Source organism: Prionailurus viverrinus, chromosome D2 (assembly GCF_022837055.1).
Source record: "Prionailurus viverrinus isolate Anna chromosome D2, UM_Priviv_1.0, whole genome shotgun sequence".
Taxonomy (NCBI): domain Eukaryota; kingdom Metazoa; phylum Chordata; class Mammalia; order Carnivora; family Felidae; genus Prionailurus; species Prionailurus viverrinus.
In genome coordinates this window covers 4,629,473-4,654,893 of record NC_062571.1, presented here as the reverse complement: position 1 = coordinate 4,654,893, position 25,421 = coordinate 4,629,473, and the positions used below count along the sequence as shown (strand labels likewise).

Sequence of the window (25,421 nt, the reverse complement as noted above, 5' to 3'; positions counted from 1 at the left end):
GAGCAATGAATGAATTGGTGATTGGGTGAACCACTTAAACCCTTTAATTAGAAAATAAGGAAAGAAATTGGTGAGTGTTTATTATAGGTATAACCTCTCTTTCCACTTTCTTCTGCCTGCTTTCTACAAACTTTACTCTGTACTGAAGAGGCAAAAAAAGGGATTAGAGAGAGATATAAAACCAATTCTTTTAGGGGCACCTGGGTGGTTCTGTTGGTTAAGCATCTGACTTTGGCTCAAGTCATGATCTTGTGGTTTGTGAGTTTAAGCCCTGTGTCGGACTCTCTGCTGTCAGTGCAGAGCCAGCTTCGGACTCTGTGTCTCCCTCTCTTTCTGCCCCTCCCCTGCTCCCACTCTCTTGCTCTCTCTCAAAAATAAATAAACATTAAAAAATAAAAACCATTTCCTTTATAAAGTGGACATTGCTATAAAATCCAGGACACAGTATTTTTTTTTTGCATGAATACTAATAGGACAACAATCTAATATTCAGTTCATGACTTTCTTCCACTCATTTATGTATGGTTATTTGGGTTGACAATGCCAGAATCTTAAAAGAAATTAGTTTTGTGCCTTGAATGAGGCACTATTAAACTTATATCTTCCTATATGTCTCATAATTAAGGAAAACAGTTTTCAAGAGTTTAATCTTTTACATACTTCTTGATTTGTAAAATCACGTTTCTAGATGCTGAAAAAATGCCCATTGTCATTTTATTTTATTTATTTATTTTTTATTTATTTATTTTAGAGAGAGAGTGCAAGTGGGGGAGAGGGGCAGAGGGGGAGACAGAGAATCTTAAGCAGGCTCCACGCTCAACTCAGAGTCCAACACAGGGCTCGATCCCACGACCCTGGGATCATAACCTGAGTCAAAATCAAGTCACATGCTCAACCAACTGAGCCACCCAGGTGCCCCCCAAAAATGTCCTTTATAATTTTAAATAAAATGTGATATGTATCTAATTAATTGAGTAGTTTATATTTCATATAGATACTGATCAATTGTGTGATTTCTTCAACATGCCAAGGGAGAGAAAAAAACATTCCCAAAATGAAGGGGCTGTATCCCTCTTTGGTCCCCATCCACATTCTCTCCCAAAACATCGGGGCAAATTGGGGGTGGCAATTAAAGAGATCCCAAACCTCTTTCCTTCCTCAACTTTACCCTCAAAAGGAAGAAGTATACTAATTTTAGATCACTGCTCCTTCTGGTATGTCTTGGGGGTCTTTATTACATAGCTTCTCCATCTTAAAGGGTTTCCATTACCTATAAGAATAATAATCCTCATATACCCTTTGATCACAGAGCCCCAGATGCAGGTATCTCTTTATCATAATAAAAGCAACAGTGCAAAGAATATGTAAATAAAATCCTCATTTAAATATTATTAAAAGTGGAAAAATCTGGAAATAACCTATATGACCAAGAACAGGGGAAAAAATGGTGGTACATTTCTATCATGAAATACTATGGAACTGTGAAAAAGGTGTCAGATATGTATCTACAGACTCAGAGGGTTCTTTCTCCATAATGTATTAAATTATTTTTTGTAATATACGTATAGTAATTCCCTTCTTACAAAAACAAACTGCAACCCCAAACCTATCATGTGAAACATGTCAGTGCATGTTTACATGACCATGGAGAATGGTGGAAGGATCCACACCAAACTACCATCCCCTCTCACATAGGTGGAAACACGTAGTTAGGTTGTCTTCAGCTGCAAGTGCTAGAGATCTCAATTCAAATTTATCCTGAACCCGAGAAAAGAGAATGGAATAGAAATCTATTCTAGAAACCTGGTAGTGCTGGGGTGATTTGGAGGTCAGTATCTCTCTGGCTCTGTTCTCTGATTTCTTTGGCTGTTCTCTTTGAAAGTTTTGGGCACTGCTTTTGTAATTGTCTCCTGTCCACATGCCTATGTGACTGTCTAACTTCATCACTTAAACAGGGGAAGTTTGGAGAGTGAAAGATGTTGCTATGAATACTCATTGCCGGACAACAGGATGCTCCCAGGGAGACCGGGGTCTATGGCCAACTTCATATGTCACAACACGCAAGGGAGGAGAGAGATGGCATTTTCTGACTTTACCTGAAAGGAAAAACCAGTTTCTCAGAAGCCCTAAGTGAAGCCCTTCCCGAGATTCACTGGCTTGAGTTGGGTAATGTCGCCATAATGATCCAAATCCTCTGGGAATGCCAAATGCTGATTGTGTTTTTGAGCTCTTCAGTCAGTACCTAGATAAATTACCTTAGACCAGCGATTTTCAAAGTGCAGTTAGGGGACCTCTAGGGGCCTCTGAGACCCATTTTTCATAAAAATGAATTATTTTTGTTAACATATAATGGGTTTATCATTGCTCTTTTAAAAGGGTTAACAAATATGTATTTCTTCATTTCTGTTTTAGTTTCTAAAATGATAATTATCAACAGATATGACCCAGATGAACAAAAACTCTTTGGAAATGCATTAATTTGAGGCATGTACAGAGGATCCTGAGACTGCATGTTTGGAACCCCTTCTATAGACTCCAGGGGCTGGTTTTCTCTTGGGCAGGTAGACTACATGAAGGGGCAGTGTGGAGCCGCATAAAATCAGTGTCCCATCGGAGACGGGTCAGCGGGAATGCACGTGGGGTAGGCAGTCGGCACGGAGAATGGCCGTAAGGCAGAAATGGAGGGTGAAATCAGGGCAGTTTATCAACATTTCCTTTCTTGTTAAATTGTTCCAAAGGATCATGTGCTACTTCTGTAGTTTGGGAAAATGTACTTCATTAAAATAGTTAAAAATAATAATGCTGAGTGATTTTCAGTTGTCACAGCAAAATTAAGTTGAACTTAATCTTCAACCATGACTAAGACCTCTTCCATAGCAAGGATGAAGCAAAAAAAAAAAAAAACAACCCAAGAGAATTAACTGGATTATTATATTGCACCCCAAATCCTTATCCTAGGCATTTCAATATAATTTGGGTCAAAACTACCGTTATTCCTACACGGTAATGATAATATTTACTATAGATTTAAAGTGAATTTTGCTTTCAAGTCTAAGTTGGAAAACCCAGAAATTTGGCTAGGTTCTTTCATCAAGATAAACAGTACAGTTTATTTCTAGTATTGTGTAATAGTGCTAGTTGAATATTGCTTATTTAAAATTAACAGAAATATTATTTTATTTTTATCATGTTAAATGAAGGTTTCCATCTGACACTTCCCTATTTCTAGTCTGATTTTGAGAATAAAGTGTGGCATATGCGCCAGGAAATCTGGAAGAAAAGGTAATTAGAAACTGTTGAATGTTTTTTTCCCCATCGTTTAAGGTTGGAAATCGAGTTTTGTCAAATGCGCCTCTTCATCATTAAGATATTTTTTCTCCTATATTCCATACTATTGAATGATTCTTGCTTTCCCAGTTTGAATCCTACTTCACTATTGTGTAACGTACCTTAAATACACTGCTAAACTCTTTGTTAATATTTTATCTATGTGATTTTTACACATATTTTCAAAAGCGCAGTTATTCTATAGTTTGATCTTCAGTATGTATTTTTGTCAGATTTAGTTTCAATGTTATACTTTAAAAAAGCATTCAGGAAGTTTACTTTCTCTCTGTTCTCAAATGTGTGTGTGTGTGTGTGTGTGTGTGTGTGTGTGTGTATAAAGTATACACACACATACATTTATACATATTATATTGTATATATTATTCCATATGTACTTATATGGAATAAGAGGGTTTATTTGTTTGCAAACCTATCATATAGAACTTAACCACATGTCAGACACCATTCCGGGCATTATACAAATTCCAGGTCATTTAATACTTGTAGCAACATTATGAGGCAGGCTGCTACTATTATTCTTATTTTATAGATGAGAAATGGAGGCACAGGGGTAGTTAAGTGACTTGCCCAAGAGAACACAGTTTATGGCAGAATTAGGCAGGCTTTGACTCCAGATGGTCTGATTCCAGAGTCCAGGCTCTGACATAATTTGAACCTTTGCCTCCTTTTTGTGGTTAGATTTTAAATGTCTCCTATGATCGCCATGATTCCCTTCCCTGGATGGAAATAATCCATTCGTCTAGCGTGCCAAATGAATGGCTGTGAGTTTCACCAAGCAAGCTAACTGAAGACCGTCAGCAAGTATCTACTGAGCATCTCTGTGGCTCAGACCCCAATTTGGATGAGGAAGGTATAGTAGAGAACACTGCAAAAAAAGGGGGGGGGAATCACATCTCTACTTTCAGTAACATGCAAAGGGGGACGTAAACAGTATCATAGGTAAGGTGGTAGCAAGTGCCAAGAAAACATAAAATAGGATAAAGGGACACTGGGTGCTAGGGGAAGGAGGTGGGCTACCTCACATGGGGTGTCCGGGAAAATCAGAAGGGAACAATGGAAATGGCCACGAGGCTGGGTATCTGGGTAGAGTGTTGCACCACCAGCGAGGGAAAGTACTTCAAAGGGAGAGTGCTTGGAGAGTTCTAGAAAGGGTAAAGAAGACAACGTGCTGACACAGAGTGACAGGGGAGTGCGTGCTGAAGGGTGGGATTCTGGAGCCGTGTCACACAGGGTCTGGTAAGCCAGGGTGGAGACTGCTCCACTTCATTAAGGCGGAAAGCCAGGGGAAAAATCTGCTGAGCAGCCCACGGTGACTTACATGCACGAAGAGATCATTCTGACTGGACTGCAGCACAAGGAACGATGGGGTAGGGCTGGGGGCAGGGAGACCAGAAAGCGTTCTTGCAGTCTGTGAGGAAACCATGGTTCTAACAAATGCAGAACAGTTGGAAAAGGTGAAGTGTTTCAACTGTGGATATTTTTAGAAGGTCGATGGGACCAGAATTCCTGCAGAGGGGATGTGAGAAGAAGGAAGAACGCAAGGGTGGCTCCAAGATTCACAGCTTCGGCGGCTGGAGGACTGACTGCAGGAGCACTTCCTAAGTGACCGAGGCCAGAAGAGCAGCAGGGGTGAAAGGTCCCAGATGTGATTTTAGCTTCGTTAATTCTGAGATGCTGCGTTAGTTTTCTATTACTGCTGTAACAGGTTACCACAAACCTAGCAGCTTAACACACACACATGTATTATCTTATAGCTCTGTAGGTTAAAAGGTGACACGGGTCTCACTGGGCTAAAAGCAGGGGTGTGGGCAGGACCGCGTTCCTTCTGGGCGCTCCAGAGGAATCTGTTTCCTTGACTTTTCCAGCCTCTAGAGGTTGCCCACGTTCCTTGGCTCGGGGCCCCTTCCTCCCACCCCAGAGCCAGCCGACAGGGGCAAAGTCCTTCTTGTAGGGCACATCCCTGACTTTTCTGTCTCTTCTGCTTAGAAGGACCCTTGTGATTACATTGGACCCTCTGCCTCCCAACGATCCAGGGGGATCTGCCTGTGTAAGTTCGGCTGATTAGCAACTTAGTTCCATATACAATCTTCATTCCCTTTGCCATGTAAGGTAACATGGGCACTTATTCTGGAAATTAGGGTGTGGACATTTGGTGGTGAGCATTATTCTTCCTACCATAGATGCCTATTTGAAAACTGAATGGAGCTACAATACAGTCATATATGCCTTTTATCTTATATATCTTTATATTCTAAAAGAAATATTTTAACAAGCAAGATTGGAGTTGACTCTTTTAATAAAAATGCAGAATTACCAAATCAGCTCTTTTTATATAAAATTCAATTGTAAAGCATTTAGAATTAAAACAACTTGCTTAATAACTATTATACTCTTACAGATGTTTACACTAATGGATACAAGTGTATTGGTCATCAGTTTTGGGCTCATTGTTCACTTAATTAAGCTTTTTTAAAAAGGCACTTTTGAGGAAAAAATTATTTTGAAGCCTCTAAATAAAGCCTTTAATTCTTTGGAGTCATAAAATTGAAAGAAGTACCATGTTATTTTTTTAATTGCTGTTTACCAACAAATATATATAAGTTAATCATGAAAAGGACACCAGAAAATGGCTTTATCCTTATTAAATATCAGCTAGTAATATTTTGATTGCATTCTGTTATATATGTTTGTATATAACATATACAATATGTATATATGTAATATTTATATACATGTATATATAATATGTATACATAACATATACAAACATATAATGTATATAATATATATACACATATATAAAGACATGGATATTTATAAACATTGACACATTCACATGTATGCATTTACCGAATGTACAGTTTTAAGCCTGCTTGATTAATATATTAAGCACCATTTCATGTCACATTCTTTTTTTTTAATTTTTTTTTTTCAACGTTTATTTATTTTTGGGACAGAGAGAGACAGAGCATGAATGGGGGAGGGGCAGAGAGAGAGGGAGACACAGAATCGGAAACAGGCTCCAGGCTCTGAGCCATCAGCCCAGAGCCTGACGCGGGGCTCGAACTCACGGACCGCGAGATCGTGACCTGGCTGAAGTCGGACGCTTAACCGACTGCGCCACCCAGGTGCCCCTCATGTCACATTCTTGATGCCATCATTTTTAACGGTATTATAGTAACCACTTCTCATTATTGGATATTTAGATTGCTAATTTTACTTTGAATCTCATTGACATAAGCAAACTTGTATTGAAATCATTGCATATATCCATCCTGTGATTGATTCTCGGGATAAACCTCTCAAAGAAAAATTGTCAGGACAAAGGATATTCACATTTTTTAAGGTTTCCAATATGAAATGAAAATCATGTTAGTCTTTGAAACCAGTGCTCTGTCAATTGTTTGTTACCATCAACTTACACAGAAGTTTTGATTAAGGACATAGACTTTGAATCTCACATTGTGAAAATTATTGGTATATCAGGACTTATTATTCGCATTCTAAGGGAGGGTTCGGGGATTCCTTTTCCCTTACTGTCAACAAACGTGAAGCACTATTATCATATTTACATTGAGAAGAAATATTGCCACTTATTTTCCTTTGCTTTTGTTCTAAGTAACAAAAAACAAAATACAGGAAATAGTAATATTAATAAAAATCGTAATTATGTTACTGCGATTACTATTAGTAGGCAGTGTGCTAAGTGACTGTGTTTATTTAATCCTCACAATAAAGCTATGGTTTACATAGTTCTAATTTTACAAGGCATAGAAAAACCAAGGCATAGAAAAGCCATACCTCAGGCCACCTGATGAGGAAGTAGCAAAGCCAGGATTCAGATTAAGTCTGTGCAATACCAGAGTCCCATCTCCTAAAGCAAAATCCTATACTCCCTTGATCTCCCCCAGCTAGGAGCAAGGGTAGCAGTGGTAGTAATAGTATTATCATTCATTCATTCATTCATTCATTCATTCAAAAGATTACTGAGTGCCTAATATGTGCCAGTCTCTGCCAGCTACTTGGAGATTGCAGTGAACGTAGCAAACAGAGCCACTAACCTCGCCCTGCTTACGGTCTGTTAGGGAGGGCAATTATTTAGGTGGTAGTTACCCTACCCTAGAGTACACAGAGTGTTATATTGGGGGGATTCCAGGCTGCCACACAACTGTGTGTTCTCTGCCCTTCTAATACTTTCTATTCACGTTTATTGACCTCGATACATTGAAAGGCAAATATTTGTGTATGTGCTGGCTTCGCCCCTTAGACATCGGGCTCCTTGAGAACTGGCATGTTATTTACTTTTATGTCCCTAGAAACGAACGTATTTCCAGAGAACATAGTAGGTGCCTAATAAATGTTTTTTGAATGATTATTATAGCTTGTCTCTAATTAAGGTAAGCAATTTCTGTGTCACTCTTCTGTTACTCTCAATGATATATTATTTTAAAATGAGAATGTTAATTATGTGATTTATGCTAATCAACCTAATTTCTCAGAATTAAGAATAATGTAGTTCATTCACTATCTCATTCAACAAATGCTTTCTTCACTTACCACATACAAAAATATTAGTTTATATATTGCAGGAAGGATGGAAATAAATTAGGTGCTGAGCTCACATTCAGGATTTTGAATCTAATAGAAAAGGTAAGGTAATGTCATAAACAATACTGCAGTGCCCGTTCAGGAACTTTGTGTGTGTGTGTGTGTGTGTGTGTGTGTGTGTGTGTGTGTGTGTGTCTGTCTGCGTGTTGTTACTGCTGCAAGAAGTTCTACAGCCACCCTTGGAAAGAATGACTTTATTGGAAGGAATGGGGCAGTGACTCATTCTCCTAGAAGAAGGCTGGGCTGTCTTTCAGTCCTTCCTAATGACCATCGAGCTTTGCAAATGAATCATTGGAGTGTGGAAGGAACCCTCTGTGTCGGATGATCTTTCAGGGCAAGGGAGACATAGTTTGCAGTGTGGGGGTAGGTATTGGACCCCACTTGAATTCAGAGGCTCTGATGCAGAAAGGCCTCAGAGGAAGATGGCTGTGTGGGTACCCGGATGGACTGACATTAGAGCTCAGGCCTCAGGAATCTGAACAGAAGGTGAGTCATAACCAAGCTGGTAATGGGGCAATGAAGTCATGCTCAAAGCCGCCCTCCTTCCAAAGACTAGGCTGGCCAAGGCAGGGATTCACCGTGAAGCAATAGTGATGGGCAGAGGCGGGAAGACCCCAACAGCTCAGCAGTGATGCTGGACCGGCAGCTGGTGTCAGGGGCAGACTATGATGCCAGAGTTCTTCCCAGTCAGGCGTTCAGGGGTCCAGAGCTCTGCAAAGTTTAGGAAACCCCCGCCTACTTCCCCTATATGTAAATCAAAGTCAACATAACGCTAAGCCGTAAAATGTAAAACTCTGTGTGTGCTAAAATCAAATACCCTCTTTCTATATTTTCAGATGAAAAAAGAAAGAAAAACATGAACCTTCTTCGTCTTGCTGATGCCCTGGTTTTGCTGGTGGGTGAGCCTTTGCTTACTTACTCTGTGTAAAGGGTAAGCATTCACTCATCCCCTCTTGAGGAGGGAACACTTGGGACCTATTTTCTGGGCTCATTTGCCTGGATGTTCTAGGTTGGCAAGTAAGCTGCATCAACAATAGGGTTCTGGACTTCTTGCTGGTCTAGACCTGTTCTGTGTTTCTAGAACACAGTTGTCATTTAATGTGAGAAGTGAACAGTATGGTCTTATTCGTACCCTGAGCCGTGTGAAACAATCCATATTTTTTACACCAAAACCATAAGAAAGGGCTAAGAACAATTTGAGAAGTTTAAATAAATTGCTAATGGAAACTTAGAGAATAGAGGTAATACCATTCATTAGGAGCCTGAAAGGATTTCTGGAGGAGGTTGTCTTTAGGCTTTAAGGGTGAAGGCAGGGCAGGAACCACAGGAGGAGGAGCCAGGCAGGAGCTGTGAAGAAGGACCCGCCCTGGAGGGCCCAGACAGGCTGGAAAGACACCCATAGCTGTAGCGGCCGCACCGTTTGGAAAAGCGTGCACTCGGGAGCCCTGTCACACCGATGGCAGGGGAGCCGCCTGCCTGCCTGCCTTCTGGCCTCTTGCTGCTGAGCTGTTCGAGTCAGAGATCCAGCACCGGCCTGGAAAGAGTCTCCCCTTCCTCCTGCAGTGTGCCCCACACTCAGGGGCTCCCCACAGAGCACTGCACCAGCTGGCCAAGGAGAGGGGGATTACGGGGCAAAGAAGGGTGGGTTTGGAGAAAAGCAGCAACAGATTGATCACTGGCACAATGGCTGAGGCTGTGTATATATCTCAGAATGATGGGAAAAGTACCTTATGTTCTAGTTCAGGTGGTAAAGTATCAGAATAAAAGTTATCTGAGGAAAATGGAGAATCTGCTTTCCAATGACCTCCTCCAGGTGTAGCCTGTCTGTACCTACAGCCCCTTGTGTGGCAGCCTCTAGGGTTTCCCCATAGGGCTTCCACCATTATAGTGTATGTTACTTAGTTATGTTCTAGACTGCTTAGTTGTAGTCTAAGTTATAGCTTATATTGCTTACATTTATATTGCTTAGCTATATTTTATGTTACTTATATGTTAGTTATATTCTAGATTACTTAGTTATATCTTATATTACTTAGTTATGTCTTATATTACTTATATTCTATATTGCTTAGTTGTGTTTTATATTGCTTATATTTTATATTACTTGGTTATATTTCATGTTACTTGGTTATATTTCATGTTCCATAGTTATATTTTGTTAGTTATGTTAGTTATATCCTAGATTACTTAGTTATACCTTATATTGCTTAGTTGTATCTTATATTACTTAGTTATGTCTTATATTACTTAATTTTATCTTATATTACTTAGTTATAGTCTATATTATTTAGTTATAGTCTATATTGTTTAGTTATATTCTATATTGCTTAGTTACATTTTGTGTTGCTTGGTTATATTTTATAATGCTTGGTTATATTTCATGTTACTTGGTTATATTTCATGTTACATAGTTATATTTTATGTTACTTAGTTATATTATATGTTAGTTATATCCTATATTGCCTAGTTATATCTTATATTGCTTAGTTATATTCTATCTTACTTAGTTATATTTTATATTATTGTTATATTTTACTGGCTTGGCAAACTGCCCTTCACTTTTACCAGTTAAACCCTGTTTCCTCAGACAAATATACCTGATACATTGCACCCACCAACCTGCATCTGCTCTCACTCGGAAATCCGCACAGTATTTGGCTTATGGTCCTCATGACTTTTTATTTTAAGTGAATTGGATCCAAGTGAAAAGTAGGCGATGAAAACCACAGTCTTTGCCGTCAGACCGGAGGGCAGATGCCAGAGGTGTCACTTAAGTTTGCTGTGACCCTGAGCACATTACTTAATCTTTCTTAGGTACAGTGTTCCGGTCCCTGGAATGAGGATTTAAAAACCAAAGAACCTATCTGGTATGGTTTCTGTGAGGATTAAACGAGACTGCGCAGGAAACATTTAGGTTCGCACCTAGTAATTCCTCAACAAATGGCAGCTCTTATTAACAGAGGGCATTTCAAGTTTCACTGAGTCTTAAAATGAATGGAAAGACAACAGATTTTTGGTGTGGTCTTCAAGCCCTGCTTTCCTAAATAAGATTTCAGAAAATGAAAGAGCAAAAAACACAAGGGTCTCACAGCGAGAACTGAGTTCTTGATGAGTGACTAGTAAAACTAGGAAGTTCATTCCACGGGGGTAATAACAACACGGAGTTTAAAAAGGAATAATCTGATCGAGTTTGCATTTCATCAGACTGTGTTAGAGGCCGAATCTGTTTTACTGTCTCATTTATGTGACAGATGGTGTGACAACTTATTGAACTGATAAATAGTTTTCAGGTATTTAATCAGAGGGCAATCATCTTACTGTATTTCCCCTCGCCTAATTCAAAACAGATCCAGCCCTTTGTCCGGAATGTTTCCTGTATGCGTCCTGCTAGTCAGCGGGCCGGGCTGTCGCTGTCAGACTGTGTGTCTACAGCAGACTCCTGGAGAAACAGCATGCTTATGTCACGAGCCACGTCTGTCATGGCAGGATCCATGTTTCTCCTCAGGCTAATCATATCTGATGCAGGCACCAAGGCTCCCCCCCTTAAAAGCAAGGATACCAGCTTGGGAAGAGGTGACTTAAAGATCAAAACCGGGTCTGCGGCAGTGACATGCGGGTTTGTGAATCGGGAATGGCAGCGTCAAATCTCTCCTGAAGCGAGGAGACAGCCGTTGGCTGGCAGAAACGGAGCACGGGGCGTTGCTGGCTCCAATTAGGGAGACACGATTTGCAAAGCGGCCATGTTCACGGGCGGTGTTCCGTGAAGTCCTGTACAGAACGCTAGAAAAATCATCGAGGAAGGAACAGGTGACGTGTGAGATACAAGCAGGTCTGTATCTCACACGAGACGAGAGCAGAAAAGAGTTGCCTCTTCCCACCTTTCACTTTGAGGAGAGATGGTTTTGCTCTGGACGGGCTGGGTGGTTTTTGTTTCTATTAGGGATAACAAGGGAGCAGGAGCTAAGAACTGAGATTCAAACCTGGCAAGATGATGATGGTGATAATCATCATCATCATCATCATCATCATCATCATCATCACTATGTTCATTTAAGGACCTTAAAATAATTATTGTTTAGAGGCTCAATAATAACAAAATAGTAACATATTACTTAACATTTATTGGTACTTATTATGTGCTAGTCAGTCTCTCTTAATCCATTTAATCCTCATTAAAAACCATGCTAGAGGGGCGCCTGGGTGGCGCAGTCGGTTAAGCGTCCGACTTCAGCCAGGTCACGATCTCGCAGTCCCGGAGTTCGAGCCCCGCGTCAGGCTCTGGGCTGATGGCTCAGAGCCTGGAGCCTGTTTCCGATTCTGTGTCTCCCTCTCTCTCTGCCCCTCCCCCGTTCATGCTCTGTCTCTCTCTGTCCCAAAAATAAATAAACGTTGAAAAAAAAAATTAAAAAAAAAACATGCTAGAACTTTTCACTACTTAATTATTCCTTGACATATTGAACACTTATTTAGCCCGCACTCTGTGACACACGGTTCTAGCTATTTCTCACAACACCAAGAGGCAGGTGCGGTCATCCTCTTGCAGACACTCAGAGAGGGTAAGTGGTTTCCCAAAGCCATCCGGCTAGTGGCTGGCAGGAGCTTCGAATTCATATCTAGCTCATAATTTTTCCTTCATCCCGGACTACCTCTCAACCCACGCCCCCCACCCCCCACCCGATGTTTCAGCGTGTATCAGTACAGGAGCCCTTGGGGAAGTCCCCAAGCTCACTGTCCCCTCATTTGTGTCATTATCCTTTGTGCTGAGACGTTAAATGGGAGATGACATCAAATTCCTCAGATGACACATAAGTACTTTCCAGGTGAATCGTGCCCGGTGTGTTTCTCTTTATACTGGAACCTCAATAATATAGTAATCCAGTCATTCATTTTCATCAGGATTTAAGTAACATATAGTCCACAACTACGTGTGTGGTGAACGTAGTATAGTGTTGTCAAATCAAAATGTTGTACACTTGAAACTAGCGTAACACTGTATGTCTGTACTTCACTTTTATAGACATACATATATACATACATCTGTATACACACATACACAGATACACACACACACACAGCTAGATATAAAAATAGCACTAAGAATCGTGTTTCCTTAAAGCACAAGCTTTCCCTGCCTGTGGTGTCAACAAACATCTTCCTATCTAAGGGCTGAGGAATGGAAGGTACAGATAACCTAACAGGAACCATACTTAGGGAGTCTTGAACAGCCCCTATGTTACAGTCATTTCCTTTATGTCACTGGGGAAATTCAAAATAGAAGTTCATTGTGATTTCAGATATTCATCACGGACGTGCTGATAGAAAAACCTATCTGGTGTAGTAAAATTAGGATGATACAATCTTTCTGATCATTTCATGCCTGTCACTGAAATGTATTTTGTGGAAAGTCTGATGAAATCAGCCACAACTTTTTTAAAGAAACAACCCATCTACGGTTTAGACTATGTATGTTTAGACATGTGTAACAGTGAAAGTGAATTAGAAAGTACTTGGTAAACTTTATTGTTTTCTCCCATAACTATAAGCAAACTAAATTCAATGACCTCTTTTACTAAACTCTTCCAGAATTCTATTGGTTTCGTATTTACATCCATTCTTCTTTCATTAAATAAATGAATGTATAATCACGATTTATGATTATACTCTGTTTTGCCTTCAGAAGGAAAATGAGGCATGTATACATTCTGATGGGAAGTGAAAAAAGAAAAATAAACCCATGAGGTGATATGTATACTGAAGAGCAAAAATGTGTGAAAAAAATTAAGGTGAAACCAAAATTAAGATTAACATACCAGTCGCATGCCATGAGGTCCTAAGTGGATGATAAAGATGGGCCATAAATTTAGTTTTGAACTTCCTGGTGGCCAAAGCAAAAAAGACATATTATCATTGGTTTATTCATTCAAGGAAAATAAACTAATCTGCTAGTATTTGCTAGGTGCCCTTGAGGGCATTATAATCTTCCAAAGATTATAATGCATTATTCAAGAGATGCACATCTTTTCCTAATGTTAAGAGCTAAGGGAAAGTCCTCTTGTGGATCCTTATAAAACAAGTCTCGTTGATTTTTCTATTGTGCAATGACAAATAATTGCAGTGAGTCGATGAAGCGGTGGTAATAATGTATACAAAGTACAGAGGGAATGCAGGAGAAGAACATGAGTCAGCCTGAAGAAATGAGAGTCCTGATGACTAGTTAGCATTTAGGTCATTCTTGAGAACTGATGAATTACCCAGCAGAACTTTCTGGTATTCCAAGCTTGCAAAGAGGACAAGTACACAGGAATGTGTACATGCCAATGAATGTTCAGGGCTTCCTAGTAGTTCAGGTTTGCATTTGTGTAAATTTTGAGCAACAGATAATGATGGATGGGGAAGCAGGAAGTCAGATCATTAAGTGCCTTGAGTGTCACCCAGAATAAGTAAAACTTGGTTTGCTGCAAACGAGAGCTATTGAAGAGTGACAATCAGATCTGTAAGTTAGAGAGGATAGAGGGGGAAAAAGTGCTGAGAAAGTTGGGGAAAGATTGCCTCCTGAAAGGAAGAAAAAGGAAGTAGTGTAACAGCCGGGGTCAGAGGCGATTATGTAGGCCTTGGCCTGTGGAGGTCAATCATAGAACAAGAATGATAAGAGTAGATCCAGGAAATATTTAGGAGCTCGGATATTCATGCACGGATTGGACTGAGAAGTCTCCACTCACACTGATGTAAACATGGGACAGTTTCATCTTTCCCATGCAGCTTCTAATTATCGACTTTCCTTTTCTCCTGAGAAGCAGACTCTGCATGACATCTTAGTATAATTTCATAATATTTTGGTCACTTGGGCTCTGAAAAAAGCTTTTTCTGCTCTTCAGAATTCTCCTCCCTCAGCACAGACAAGACCTGTAGGAAGGGGCTCCTGGTTGGTTCTTTTCATTACCGCCCCTGCGTTTTCCCTCCAGTCACACCCCTCAAGCCCCGACCTGCCAATGGCAGAGTGTGAGGGAGGAGGGGCACTGGCTTCCCTGAACTGCACAAATTGCTCCTGACAGGCACATCATCCCCCTTCTCTTGGCTACTTCGTCTCGGGGCAAAGCTGTCCGCAGACAGACTTCCACCTGTCGGTCCTCTTTTGTGGTCACATTTGTTTTGTGGGTGCATCCCTTGCAGTCCTCTGACCTGGGAGATCTGGCTTGGCCATGAGCCAACTCCCCCTTCCCTAAGGCTCCCATACCTCCCAGACGCCCAGCAGGAGATCTGTTCACCCCCCAGTTTTCTTGCTGAGGAGGACCCCTGAACCACGGAATGCCCCTGGCCCATGGTGGGGTGGGGTGCTGGAGCCAGAAGTGTGACGTGAGCCTCAGTCCCCGGTTGAAGAAGGGAAATGTAGAGTCACACATCCTTGCATGGGAACGCGGACTGCATCTTTGGGCTCCCGGTCTTGGCTGCCCCTTTCTTCACACCCAATGCCATTGGAGGTTCTACCATTTTGATGGCTCAACAACTTCCAGACAAGCATTTTTCACCAGTCCCCACTCAGTGTGACATGGAAAGGGAAGGTTTTGACACCTGTCATCTTGTAGGAGAGGGACGGAAAGGGTGAATATTCTTTATAGAGAGAAGTGAGACCTGAATGGGAGGGCTACCATTCTCCAAACTCTGCCTGTCCCCAGAAGGTTGAGGACCCCTTCCTCCAGGTCGTGCTTGTGCCTCTGGCTGATAAAGACCACCAAAGCAGCTTCTCTTGTACTGGGGGAAAACTGAGGGTCTCACCGGCAGAAAGTAGACATGGTCCTCACCGTAATGCCTCGCCCTACTGATTACTTCCAGACACGGGAAGCAATGTCAATCCCTATCTCACACAGCATTTTGTTATATAACTTCTGGAAAGACTGAATGTGAATAGTAAAGAGCCAGATAAAACGTCTCCAAAATTTTTTGCCCTGGGAGACTGAAGGGGTAGTGGCATAATCCACCAGGGCAAGTGACACGAAGAGATGAAGTTGAGGGAAGATGACAACGTCCTCCATTTTAGACGTGTTTAGTCTGAGGTGTTTTTGGCAGAACCAGGTGGAGGTGTTCGGACGCAAGTTGGGTCTACGTATTTGTGCCTCCAAAGGGAGAAACTCGGGCTGTAGGTACAGATTAGTAGCTCACTGGCTCGGAGTTGAAGCTACAGATACTGATTTCAAAACCACAAGCTTCTCCTAAACTGGAACGAACTCCGTTTCTCTCCCAAATTTGAAAATTTTCATAGGATTGTAGAACTTCACGAGGGAAACACCTCAGATGTCATCTCTCTGGTCCCGCTGATTATCTTTAGGTAAACAGTGCCTATCAACACTACTGTAGTTAAATATTAGCTTGGGCATTTAATTATCTGAACAAACCCCAAACAATGTAATTGTTTTGTATTATGTTTAAAAAAAAAAAAAAGCCATTCCTCATAGAGATGCATTTGTGTGGCAGTAAAGATTCTATAATGTTTGTTTCGTGTGATCAAAGTAGCAATTTTACCCTCTGATCCTAGTATCATTCCTTATGGTTTGGGAACTTAGCAATTAAGACCACAGATTATTTTCTTGGTATCCATCACTTTGATAAATCTTAGGCAGCTACATGAGTTCTTTAAAGGAAATAATAAATCTAACAAATATACCTGAGTGACCATTTCAGACTATATTTATCCCCTGAAATCTAAAGCCTTCATTAGCTTTCTCCAAAGAGTTCTCATAGAGAGTTAGAGCATAACTTCAAATGATATTTTCCAAATTTTTTGAGATCCCTTCCTGGGAAAGAGTCACAGACATGTTTTTTTACTGAATGAGATTAAATTACACCAACTCTTAGAGAATGCTGCATTCCTATCGGATTATCCCCCCGCCCTTATATCTTTAAAACTCCCTGGGCAATTTGTCCGGATTGTTAGAAGCCTACCCAAGTTAAGTGGAATCAAAATTTCCCCAATTTTGTTATGATCTTAATCCATAGGAAAATATTTGTCACCTAGGTAAAGCAATTCCTTTAAAAGTAAAAATTTCCTTTTTTTCTAGTATCTCTCTCTTTTTTTTTTTATTTCAAGTAGGCTCCACACCCAACATGGGGATTGAACTCACAACCCTGAGATCAGAAGTTGCCTGCTTTACCAACTGAACCAGCCAGGTGCCCCTAAAATTAATTTTCTGTACCAGTTTAAGACAAGAAGCTTTTGGCTCAAATTTATAACTTTTAGTATTTGATGCATTGGTATAGGAACTTTCTGTAGTGCTGTGTTAAAAAATGTGAATGACCCTATAGTCAATTTTATACAACTGATCAGATTAGCATCGTAATAAATTACTGAACAACCTATAGGTTTTAGAAAGGACTAAACTGAGCTGGCTCCCAGTGTAATTGCTAGCTGCCTACCATACGATTGCTAAGCCACCATTTTAGTTACAAAGTAATTGAGTTTGAGGAACTACTTGGACATTGGCTATATTTGTAAGAATGGCCTGATCACCAAATAGCGGTGCCACTGGAAGAGATTATCATAGCCATCCAGGAATTTAAAGATTGATGGATGCTATAGAACATGGGATACCTGTAAAAAGCACAAATCCCAGAATTTTGTGGGAACCATTATGTAACGTAAATCAACTTGGGGGAAATTATAATGTCGAGTGCCATACTTTTGACTTTTGATCACAGCATATAAAGAATTCAAATCAGATAACCTATGTTCCAGTTACTTGATATTTCACAGTAGTGCCAGATTTCAACAAGTTGCACCTTCTGCCGTGTTGACATGAAAATATTATGTTCCTAAGACATGTCAGAAACACACTATCGGAGCGCTAGGTAAGCATGTATACAGATAGCCTTTAAATGTACCCCCACGGATGGTGTCTCCACTACATTCAAAATGGCTATGCCATGCTTCCTTACATAGTTCATTCCTTTTTAAATGCTGAAAGTTTCACTTGAACTTTCCTAGATGCTAGGCTTTCTTCCAGTTTTCATAAATTATATTGACCCTGCCTTCCAAAAACAATGCAGCTACGTGTCATCAGGAAACACTAGTTGAAATAGAAAAAGCCCAGTTTTACAAAATATCTTCAGCTTCTCTTTCTCTTGACATTTTCTGTCTCTTCCCCTACCTAGTGTTCTCTCCCAGGAAACTCTCATCATCTGATTAACAATGACCCTATATATTTACAGAGTTTAGTTATAGTTCTTATTTATTACTACTGACAAGCCATATCATGGATAAATGCAAAAATAATGTAAAGCAAACTGCATAAACCTAAAAGCATAGTTTTCCACAATAGAGGCTTATGGTGACATACGTGTTTCTGTGTGTGATGTACAGATATTTTCATTACTATGTGTTTGCCCTCATGAATCAAATGAAAATATTACAAACATCAGGAAGTCTTTCATCCACTTAGAAAAATAAATAACATTTTCTCTTTAAAAAATTTAGTCTTTCCCTGTTTTTATTTTTATTTATTTATTATTTTTTAATTTTTTTTTTTTAATGTTTGTTTTTGAGACAGAAACAGAGCATGAACGGGGGAGGGTCAGAGAGAGAGGGAGACACAGAATCCGAAGCAGGCTCCAGGCTCTGAGCCGTCAGCACTGAGCCCGACGCGGGGCTTGAACTCACAGACCGTGAGATCATGACCTGAGCCGAAGTCGGACGCTTAACCGACTGAGCCACCCAGGCGCCTCCTGTCTTTCCCTGTTTTTAGAGAGAGAAACAGCGAGCACAAGTCAGAGAGATGGGCAGAGAGACAGACAAAGGGAGAGAATCGCAAGCAGGCTCCATGCTCGGCATGGAGTTTGACACGTGGCTTGATTCCATGACCCCGGGATTGTGACCTAAGCCGAAATCAAGAGTTGATGCTCAACTGACTGAGCCACCCAGGCGCCCCAACAATATTCACTTTTCGAGGTTCTGATATTTTGTTGTGCCTTGAAAAAAAAAATGTGAGAGTCACACTGTTTAATACAGTAGCTACTGTATTTAGCACTTGGAACGTGGCCAGTGCTAGTTGATGCATATGCTGTAAGTATAAAATACACTCTGGGCTTCAAAGATTTAGCATGAAAAAAAAGAAAAAGAATGTAAAACATGACCTGAGCTGAAACCAAGAGTCAGACACTTAACTGATTGAGCCATCCAGGCACCCCTATTTGCGAGTTTTAAAAGCCTAAGACCATAAACAAGATTTGGGAGAATAAGCAGTCCGAGTGATTTTGTCTTATCTCCAAAATCAGATGAAACTTTCCCAGATTAGGGGGTGGGGGGGGGGGGGGGGAGGAAGAAACGCAAGAGAGTGTAGATAGGATAATATCCGTGAGAAAGGACCTGTGCCCTGCATTTCATCTAGGCCATCAGCCTGGGAGTGGAGACAGGAAGTGAAAGAATTCACACACAGGGGGCCTAAAACTTACACAAATAAGGTGGCAGCGTTGTGGCTTTAAGTAGCATGGCCCTGGGCTGTAAGACAGAAATGGTCAGATGGGTCACTGGGGAACACGGCCTCAGTTAGCTCCACTGTATATCCAGAGGCCCCATGGAGTCATGAGACAGAGCACCGTCACGATTCCTGTGCCCTTGGGAGGAGTGGGGAATAACTGAAAGGCTTATGGACAAGGGGCAGGGATGCCCAAGTAACACTAATGTGGACAGAGAACCGGGACCAGACAGATGAGGTGCATCTCATCAGAGGATGGACGAGCCAAGGCCAGGGTTTTCTGGGAGCTGACTGCTGTTTCAAGAGTCCCTAAGGAGCACCTGGAGGGCTCAGTAGGTTAAGTGACTGACTTCCTCTCAGGTCATGATCTCCCTATTCGTGGGTTTAAGCCCCACGTCAGGCTCTGTGCTGACAGCTCAGGGCTTGGAGCCTGCTTCTGATTCTGTGTCTCCCTCTCTCTCTCTGCCCCTCCCCCGCTCATGCTCTGTCTCTTTCTCTCTCTCAAAAATAAATAAAACATTAAAAAAAAAGGTCCTAGAATATATATGCAACGTGGAGAGAAAAAGATAAAAAGGGAAACAAATAGAAATTAGGCTGTTTGAGCAATAGAAAGGAATGTAGATTTCTTGTATTCTTGCAATGGAATTTAATCTCATGAGCTTCCTATCCTCTGTATGATCAAAAGAGTAGCAAGGGTCTTGAACCTGCTTACAGTTCTGAATAATTTCAGAAAGTTTTGTTTGGTTGATCTTATAAGCATATATCTTAACCCAGTAACGAAAAATAAGTCGATACATGTCACTTTGGTGTGTCTCTAGTGGCCAGTCTAGTGCCTAATGGCCAATCCTAGCGAGACCTGAGTAATCTTTCTCTCTCTCTCTCTCTCTCTCTCTCTCTCTCTCTCTCTCTCTCTCAACCACTGCCCCTCCATTTGCACCAGTGTCTGCTCTCTTTGCGCCTGTTCCACATCCAGTGCTGGTGCGTTTCTTTTAATAGCCTCAACTTTTTTAAAGAATTTTTTCAAACAATCAAAAAGTTTGAAATGCTAGGACAGTGCACACTGTGTTCACAGAGTTAACAATTCACATTCTGCTATATTTGTTTTACATCTTTCTCTACATGAACACACTTTTTTTTTTCCTGAAATGTTTGAAAATAGACTTCAGACAGCATAATTACTTTCACCCTTAAGTTCTTCAAAATGAAAGCCTTCTGTTACATCAGTGTAATAGCATTAACGTTCCTAAGAATATTAACAAAATCCTGGCCATATCTAATATTCAGTCCATATTCCGATTTCCCCACATATGCCAAGGATATATGTTTGAGCTCTTTTTTTCCTCTAAAGAAGAATTCAATCTACGCTCATACATTGTATGTGCTGTTACATCTTTTCAGTTTCTTTTAGAGAACAGTTCCCTCTACACACCCATCTTTTTTTTTATTTTTGTTTTTAGTTTTTAAAAAGTCCAAACCATTTTATCCATAAAACGTTCCACATTCCAAATCTGCTTAATTGCTTCCTCGTTGTATTGTGTAATATGTTCTTCTACCTCTTGTATTTCCTATGAATTGAAATTTAGGTCTACAGGCTTGATTAGATTCAGGGTAAACCTCGTGGCAAGAATAGGTCATCAGTGACATTGTATATTTCATGTTGTTTCTCATGAGGATTGACACAATGTCACATTGGCCCTCATTTGAGCCCTTGGTTGTTGAGGTGGTTACAATCAGATCTCTACTCTACAGACCCGTTTTCCCCTCTGCAGTAAGTCAGTCATCTGGGAGGTTATTTTTTATCTTTCCTAACTCCGTCCTTCTTTCTTCACTGTTTGGTTCCTAACCTGTTGCTCACCTCAAGGAAGTTATATTATCTCCCTGAAACTTTCCCCCCATCCATTAACTAAACACAAACATAAAGTTATTGTAAGCGTTCAGGGAGGCGCAAAGGGTGTGAAACAGTTTTGTAAACTGCAAAGTATTTTGCAATTGTGAGTTATTCTTATTCCAGTAAAGAAATGGTTTCAGATGGTGCTGTGAGTCGCCCACTCATTCAGGGAAAGCAGTGGTGTTCTGGTATCTGCTCACCAGCCAGCTCTTCAAATAGAAAAGCCCTGATGTTTAAATTTTGCCACTTTCTGCGGTGTTAATACTCCAATCCTGTCCGATTTCAAGCTACCAACTTGATGTCAACCAGGCTGCAAAATTCCAGAATATTGAACAATTGGCTCTTTCGAGCTTGAACAGCCCAGTTCCACACACCACTGAGGGGATGACAGAGGGAGGGTTGCCAGATTCAGAAAATAAAAATACAGCCAATATTTGGGACGTATGTATACTAAACAAGTTTCTCTTGTATCTGAATTCAAATTTCGCCAGGTGTCCTGTATTTTATCCGGCACACCCTATGTGGTGTGTGTGCGTGTTTATGCATGCGTGTGTGTGTGTGTGTGTGTATGCACACATGTGTGAAGTATAAGTGAGGTACCTTAAAGACAAATTTCCATATTCACCCTCTCCCAACAATCTCAACCACAGAGGCTCTTCATGTATTTGGTTTATTTGCATTTTTTCCTTCCCTTCTTTTCTTCATTTTCTTTGGTTTTGTCAGAGAAATGCTACACCAGAATTTCCCCAATTTATGCTCTGCCTTAGTACGGAGTCTTCAGGACAAAAAGGAGGTTTTTTTTTTTTTAATTTTTTTTCAACGTTTTTTATTTATTTTTGGGACAGAGAGAGACAGAGCATGAACGGGGGAGGGGCAGAGAGAGAGGGAGACACAGAATCGGACCAGGCTCCAGGCTCTGAGCCATCAGCCCAGAGCCCGACGCGGGGCTCGAACTCACGGACTGCGAGATCGAACTCACGGACCACGAGATCGTGACCTGGCTGAAGTTGGACGCTTAACCGACTGTGCCACCCAGGTGCCCCCAAAAAGGAGGTTTTAAGACGAACAATTAAGAAGTCTCTCTAAGTAATAAAATGAACAGGATTTTAAGATTCTAAATCATTTCAAGAAGACTTTACTTGGACCAAACTCAGTCCCAACACTTTCCAAAACATAGGTAACTAAACACAAATCAATCATCATTACTAAAAAAAAAATCTAGAAATTAGAATTTGCTTTAGAGCACGTGTAAGAAAATGGTTAATAAACCTCTGTTAGTTACAATGGCCCCCTTACAGATAATAAGCTTTAGTGGCAATTTAGGTGAAGCAGTTCCTTTCGAAATTATGCATGTATAAAATAAGCTGAACACCTGAGTGTGTCTCCACCTGCCACACTGGGGTAGGATATCCTCTGCCCAGATATTTATGTTAAAGCATATATATGAAATTGGGGCACGTGGGTGGCTCAGTCGGGTAAGTGCCTGACTTTATTTAGCTCAGGTCATGATCTCCCGGTCTGTGGGTTCAAGCCCCTCATTGGGCTCTGTGCTGACAGCTCAGAGTCCATGTCTCTCCCCGCCCCCCCTCCTCCACTAGTACTCGGTCTTTCTGTCTCTCAAAAATAAACATTAAAAAACACTAAAAATATATATGAAATATGTATCATATATATATAAATATTATTCATCTTCATAGGGGGGAGAATAGGAAGAAAAGGTATGTTTGTTGTTCTTTTGTGGTCTGACTGGGCTCACTCCCCCCAGGAAAACATGCACTTGATCGTATGATTTACTAAGGCATTTGTATGCGTTTGCTAGGGCCTCCTTTACAAGGTACCGCAGACTGGGGGGCTTAAACGGTGGAGATAAATTTTCTCACAGCTCTGGAGGCTAGACAGCCAGGATGAGGGTGTCAGCAGGTCGGGTTTCTTCTCCTCAGCGTGTGCATGGCCTGTGTCCTGTGTGAGCTCCCGTCTGGTGTCTCTTTGTGTGTCCTGATCTCTCCTTCTTCTTCTCCTTCTTCTCCTTCTCCTCCTCTTCTTCTTCTTCTCCTCCTCCTCCTCCCTCCTCCTCCTCCCCCTCCTCCTCTTCTTCTTCTTCTTCTTTTCCTCCTCCTCTTCTTCATCTTCTTTTTCTCCTCCTTCTCCTCCCTCCTCCTCCTCCCCCCTCCTCCTCCTCCCCCTCCCCCTCTTCTTCTTCTTCTTCTTTTCCTCCTCCTCTTCTTCATCTTCTTCTTCTCCTCCTCCTCCCCCCTCCCCCCCTCCTCCTCCTCCCCCCCTCCTCCCCCCCTCCCCCCTCCTCCTCCTCCTCCCCCTCCTCCCCCTCCTCCTCCCCTTCTCCTTCTCCTTTTAATGATTTACTTTTGAGAGGCAGAGTGAGACAGACCATGATGGGGAGGGGCAGAAAGAGCGAGGGAGACAGCACCCGAAGCAGGCTCCAGACTCTGAGCTGTCCGCACAGAGCCCGACGTGGGGCTCGAACTCACAGACCGTGAGATCATGACCTGAAGTCGGACGCTTAGCGGTCGGAGCCACCCAGGCGCCCCCCCCCCCAACCTCTTCTTCTTACAAGGACACCAGGCATAGTGTATTGGGGCCCACTCCGCTGGCCTCATTTTAACTTCATCACTTGTGCAGAGGCCCCATCTGCAAATACAGCCACATTCTGAGCTTCTGGGGGTTAGGACTTCCGCGTATGAATTTTTCGGGGGGGGGGGGTGGAGTGGGCACACAATTCAGTCCATAACAACATGCTTCCCTATAGTTATTCTAAGGAGATTAGAGGTGCACGTTTTTAATTCTTTCTTCCCAGGAAAAGAGTCCGCCATTCAACGATTTGAGTCAACACACACACAGCCCTCCAGCCACCCCCTGCCTTGCTCAACACACAGTCTTCATCGCCGCCTCTAAGGCTGCGCTGCACCTGCTCTCCCCAGCCTCCCCTACGCTCCCGTGATCTCGCTGCTCCAGGGCCAGGGCCACGGCACGGGCCTCCCACCTGACGGTCTGCGCACTCGCACCCCCGCTTTGCGCAGTGCTCCTGCCGCACTCCTCCCTCCTTGAACGTCACCTTCTCCCGAGAAGGTCCCCGACCAACCTTCTCATTGATAGTCCTCTGTCCTGATCTTCCCTAATTTTTTTTTTTTTTTTTTTTTTTCTGTAGCGTTCACCAACATACTTGATATTTTCTTGGTTGGTCTATTTGGAAGAATACAATCAGTGGTCAGGAGCCCAGGCCGTGGAGGCAGCGGGCGTTCGTCAGGGACGGCTACACTACCCTCCCAGGGTTGGTCCTGGGCAACGCTCTCACCCACGTTGAGCCTCCGGCGACCGTGAGAAACTGGAATTCATTACCTTCTGAAAGGGGGCGGCCAGGCGACAGCAGCGGGATCCAGGTTTTGTAGTTGGGGGTTCAAATCCGGGCTGAGACAGGGTGTCGCAACTGACTGACCGGGTCTGCTCTGCAGGGAACGGTGGGGGGCTGTCACAAGTGCGGGCGGAGGCCCGGACGCCGTGAGTCGGCCTCTGGAGGGTCCTGGGTCACGTCACGCTTCTCCGTTTTCTTCTCCCTGCCGCTGCGCGCGGATCACCTTTGAAACCAGTTGTCACAGAAAGCGGTCACGACTTAGGTCGCCTCTGCGAATGTTAGCGCTGAAAAGAAAAAAAAAAATTGAAAATTAAAAAAATACAACTGGAAGCACGTTGGAAAACCAAGACTGCATCGCCGCTGGCTGGAATACCGGTTTGGCCGTCTACTTTGTCTTGTGATTTCACTGTCCGTTTTCGCCCTGCATTTCCAGAAGCTTCTTAGAACAGCGTCGGAAGGGGGCGTGAAACGATCTGGCAAAGCGGTGGCCCCTCATCCCCGGGCGATCCGGGCCAAGCCCCCGGGGGTCGCCCGCCCCGCCGACGGTGCACGTTCCCCGACGGCCCACCCGGGACCGAGTCCCGCCGGCAGTGAGGCGCGGCCACCGACTCACCGCAGGGACTCCTCACAGAACCCTGAGGACGACGGGCTGTGGTGGAAGCGCCGGCCTCGCCGCCCCGGGGCTCCCGCCGTCTGTCGGTGACGGCGGGAGATGACACAGCGCCCCCGCGAGGAGACACCCGCGCTG

The 25,421-nt window shown here is 42.4% G+C and overlaps 1 long non-coding RNA gene across 1 annotated transcript in view; it reads right to left on the bottom strand.

The window, feature by feature from the left end:
• Positions 1-25,252, bottom strand: part of LOC125148126 (uncharacterized) — a 54,858-nt gene extending 29,606 nt beyond the window's left edge. Inside the window, exons 1-2 of the long non-coding RNA XR_007145431.1 lie at positions 25,047-25,252; positions 24,661-24,957 (exon numbers count right to left, since the gene is read on the bottom strand). This is a non-coding gene — a long non-coding RNA (uncharacterized LOC125148126). The remainder of the gene's footprint in view (positions 1-24,660; positions 24,958-25,046) is intronic.
• Positions 25,253-25,421: the final 169 nt, after the last annotated feature.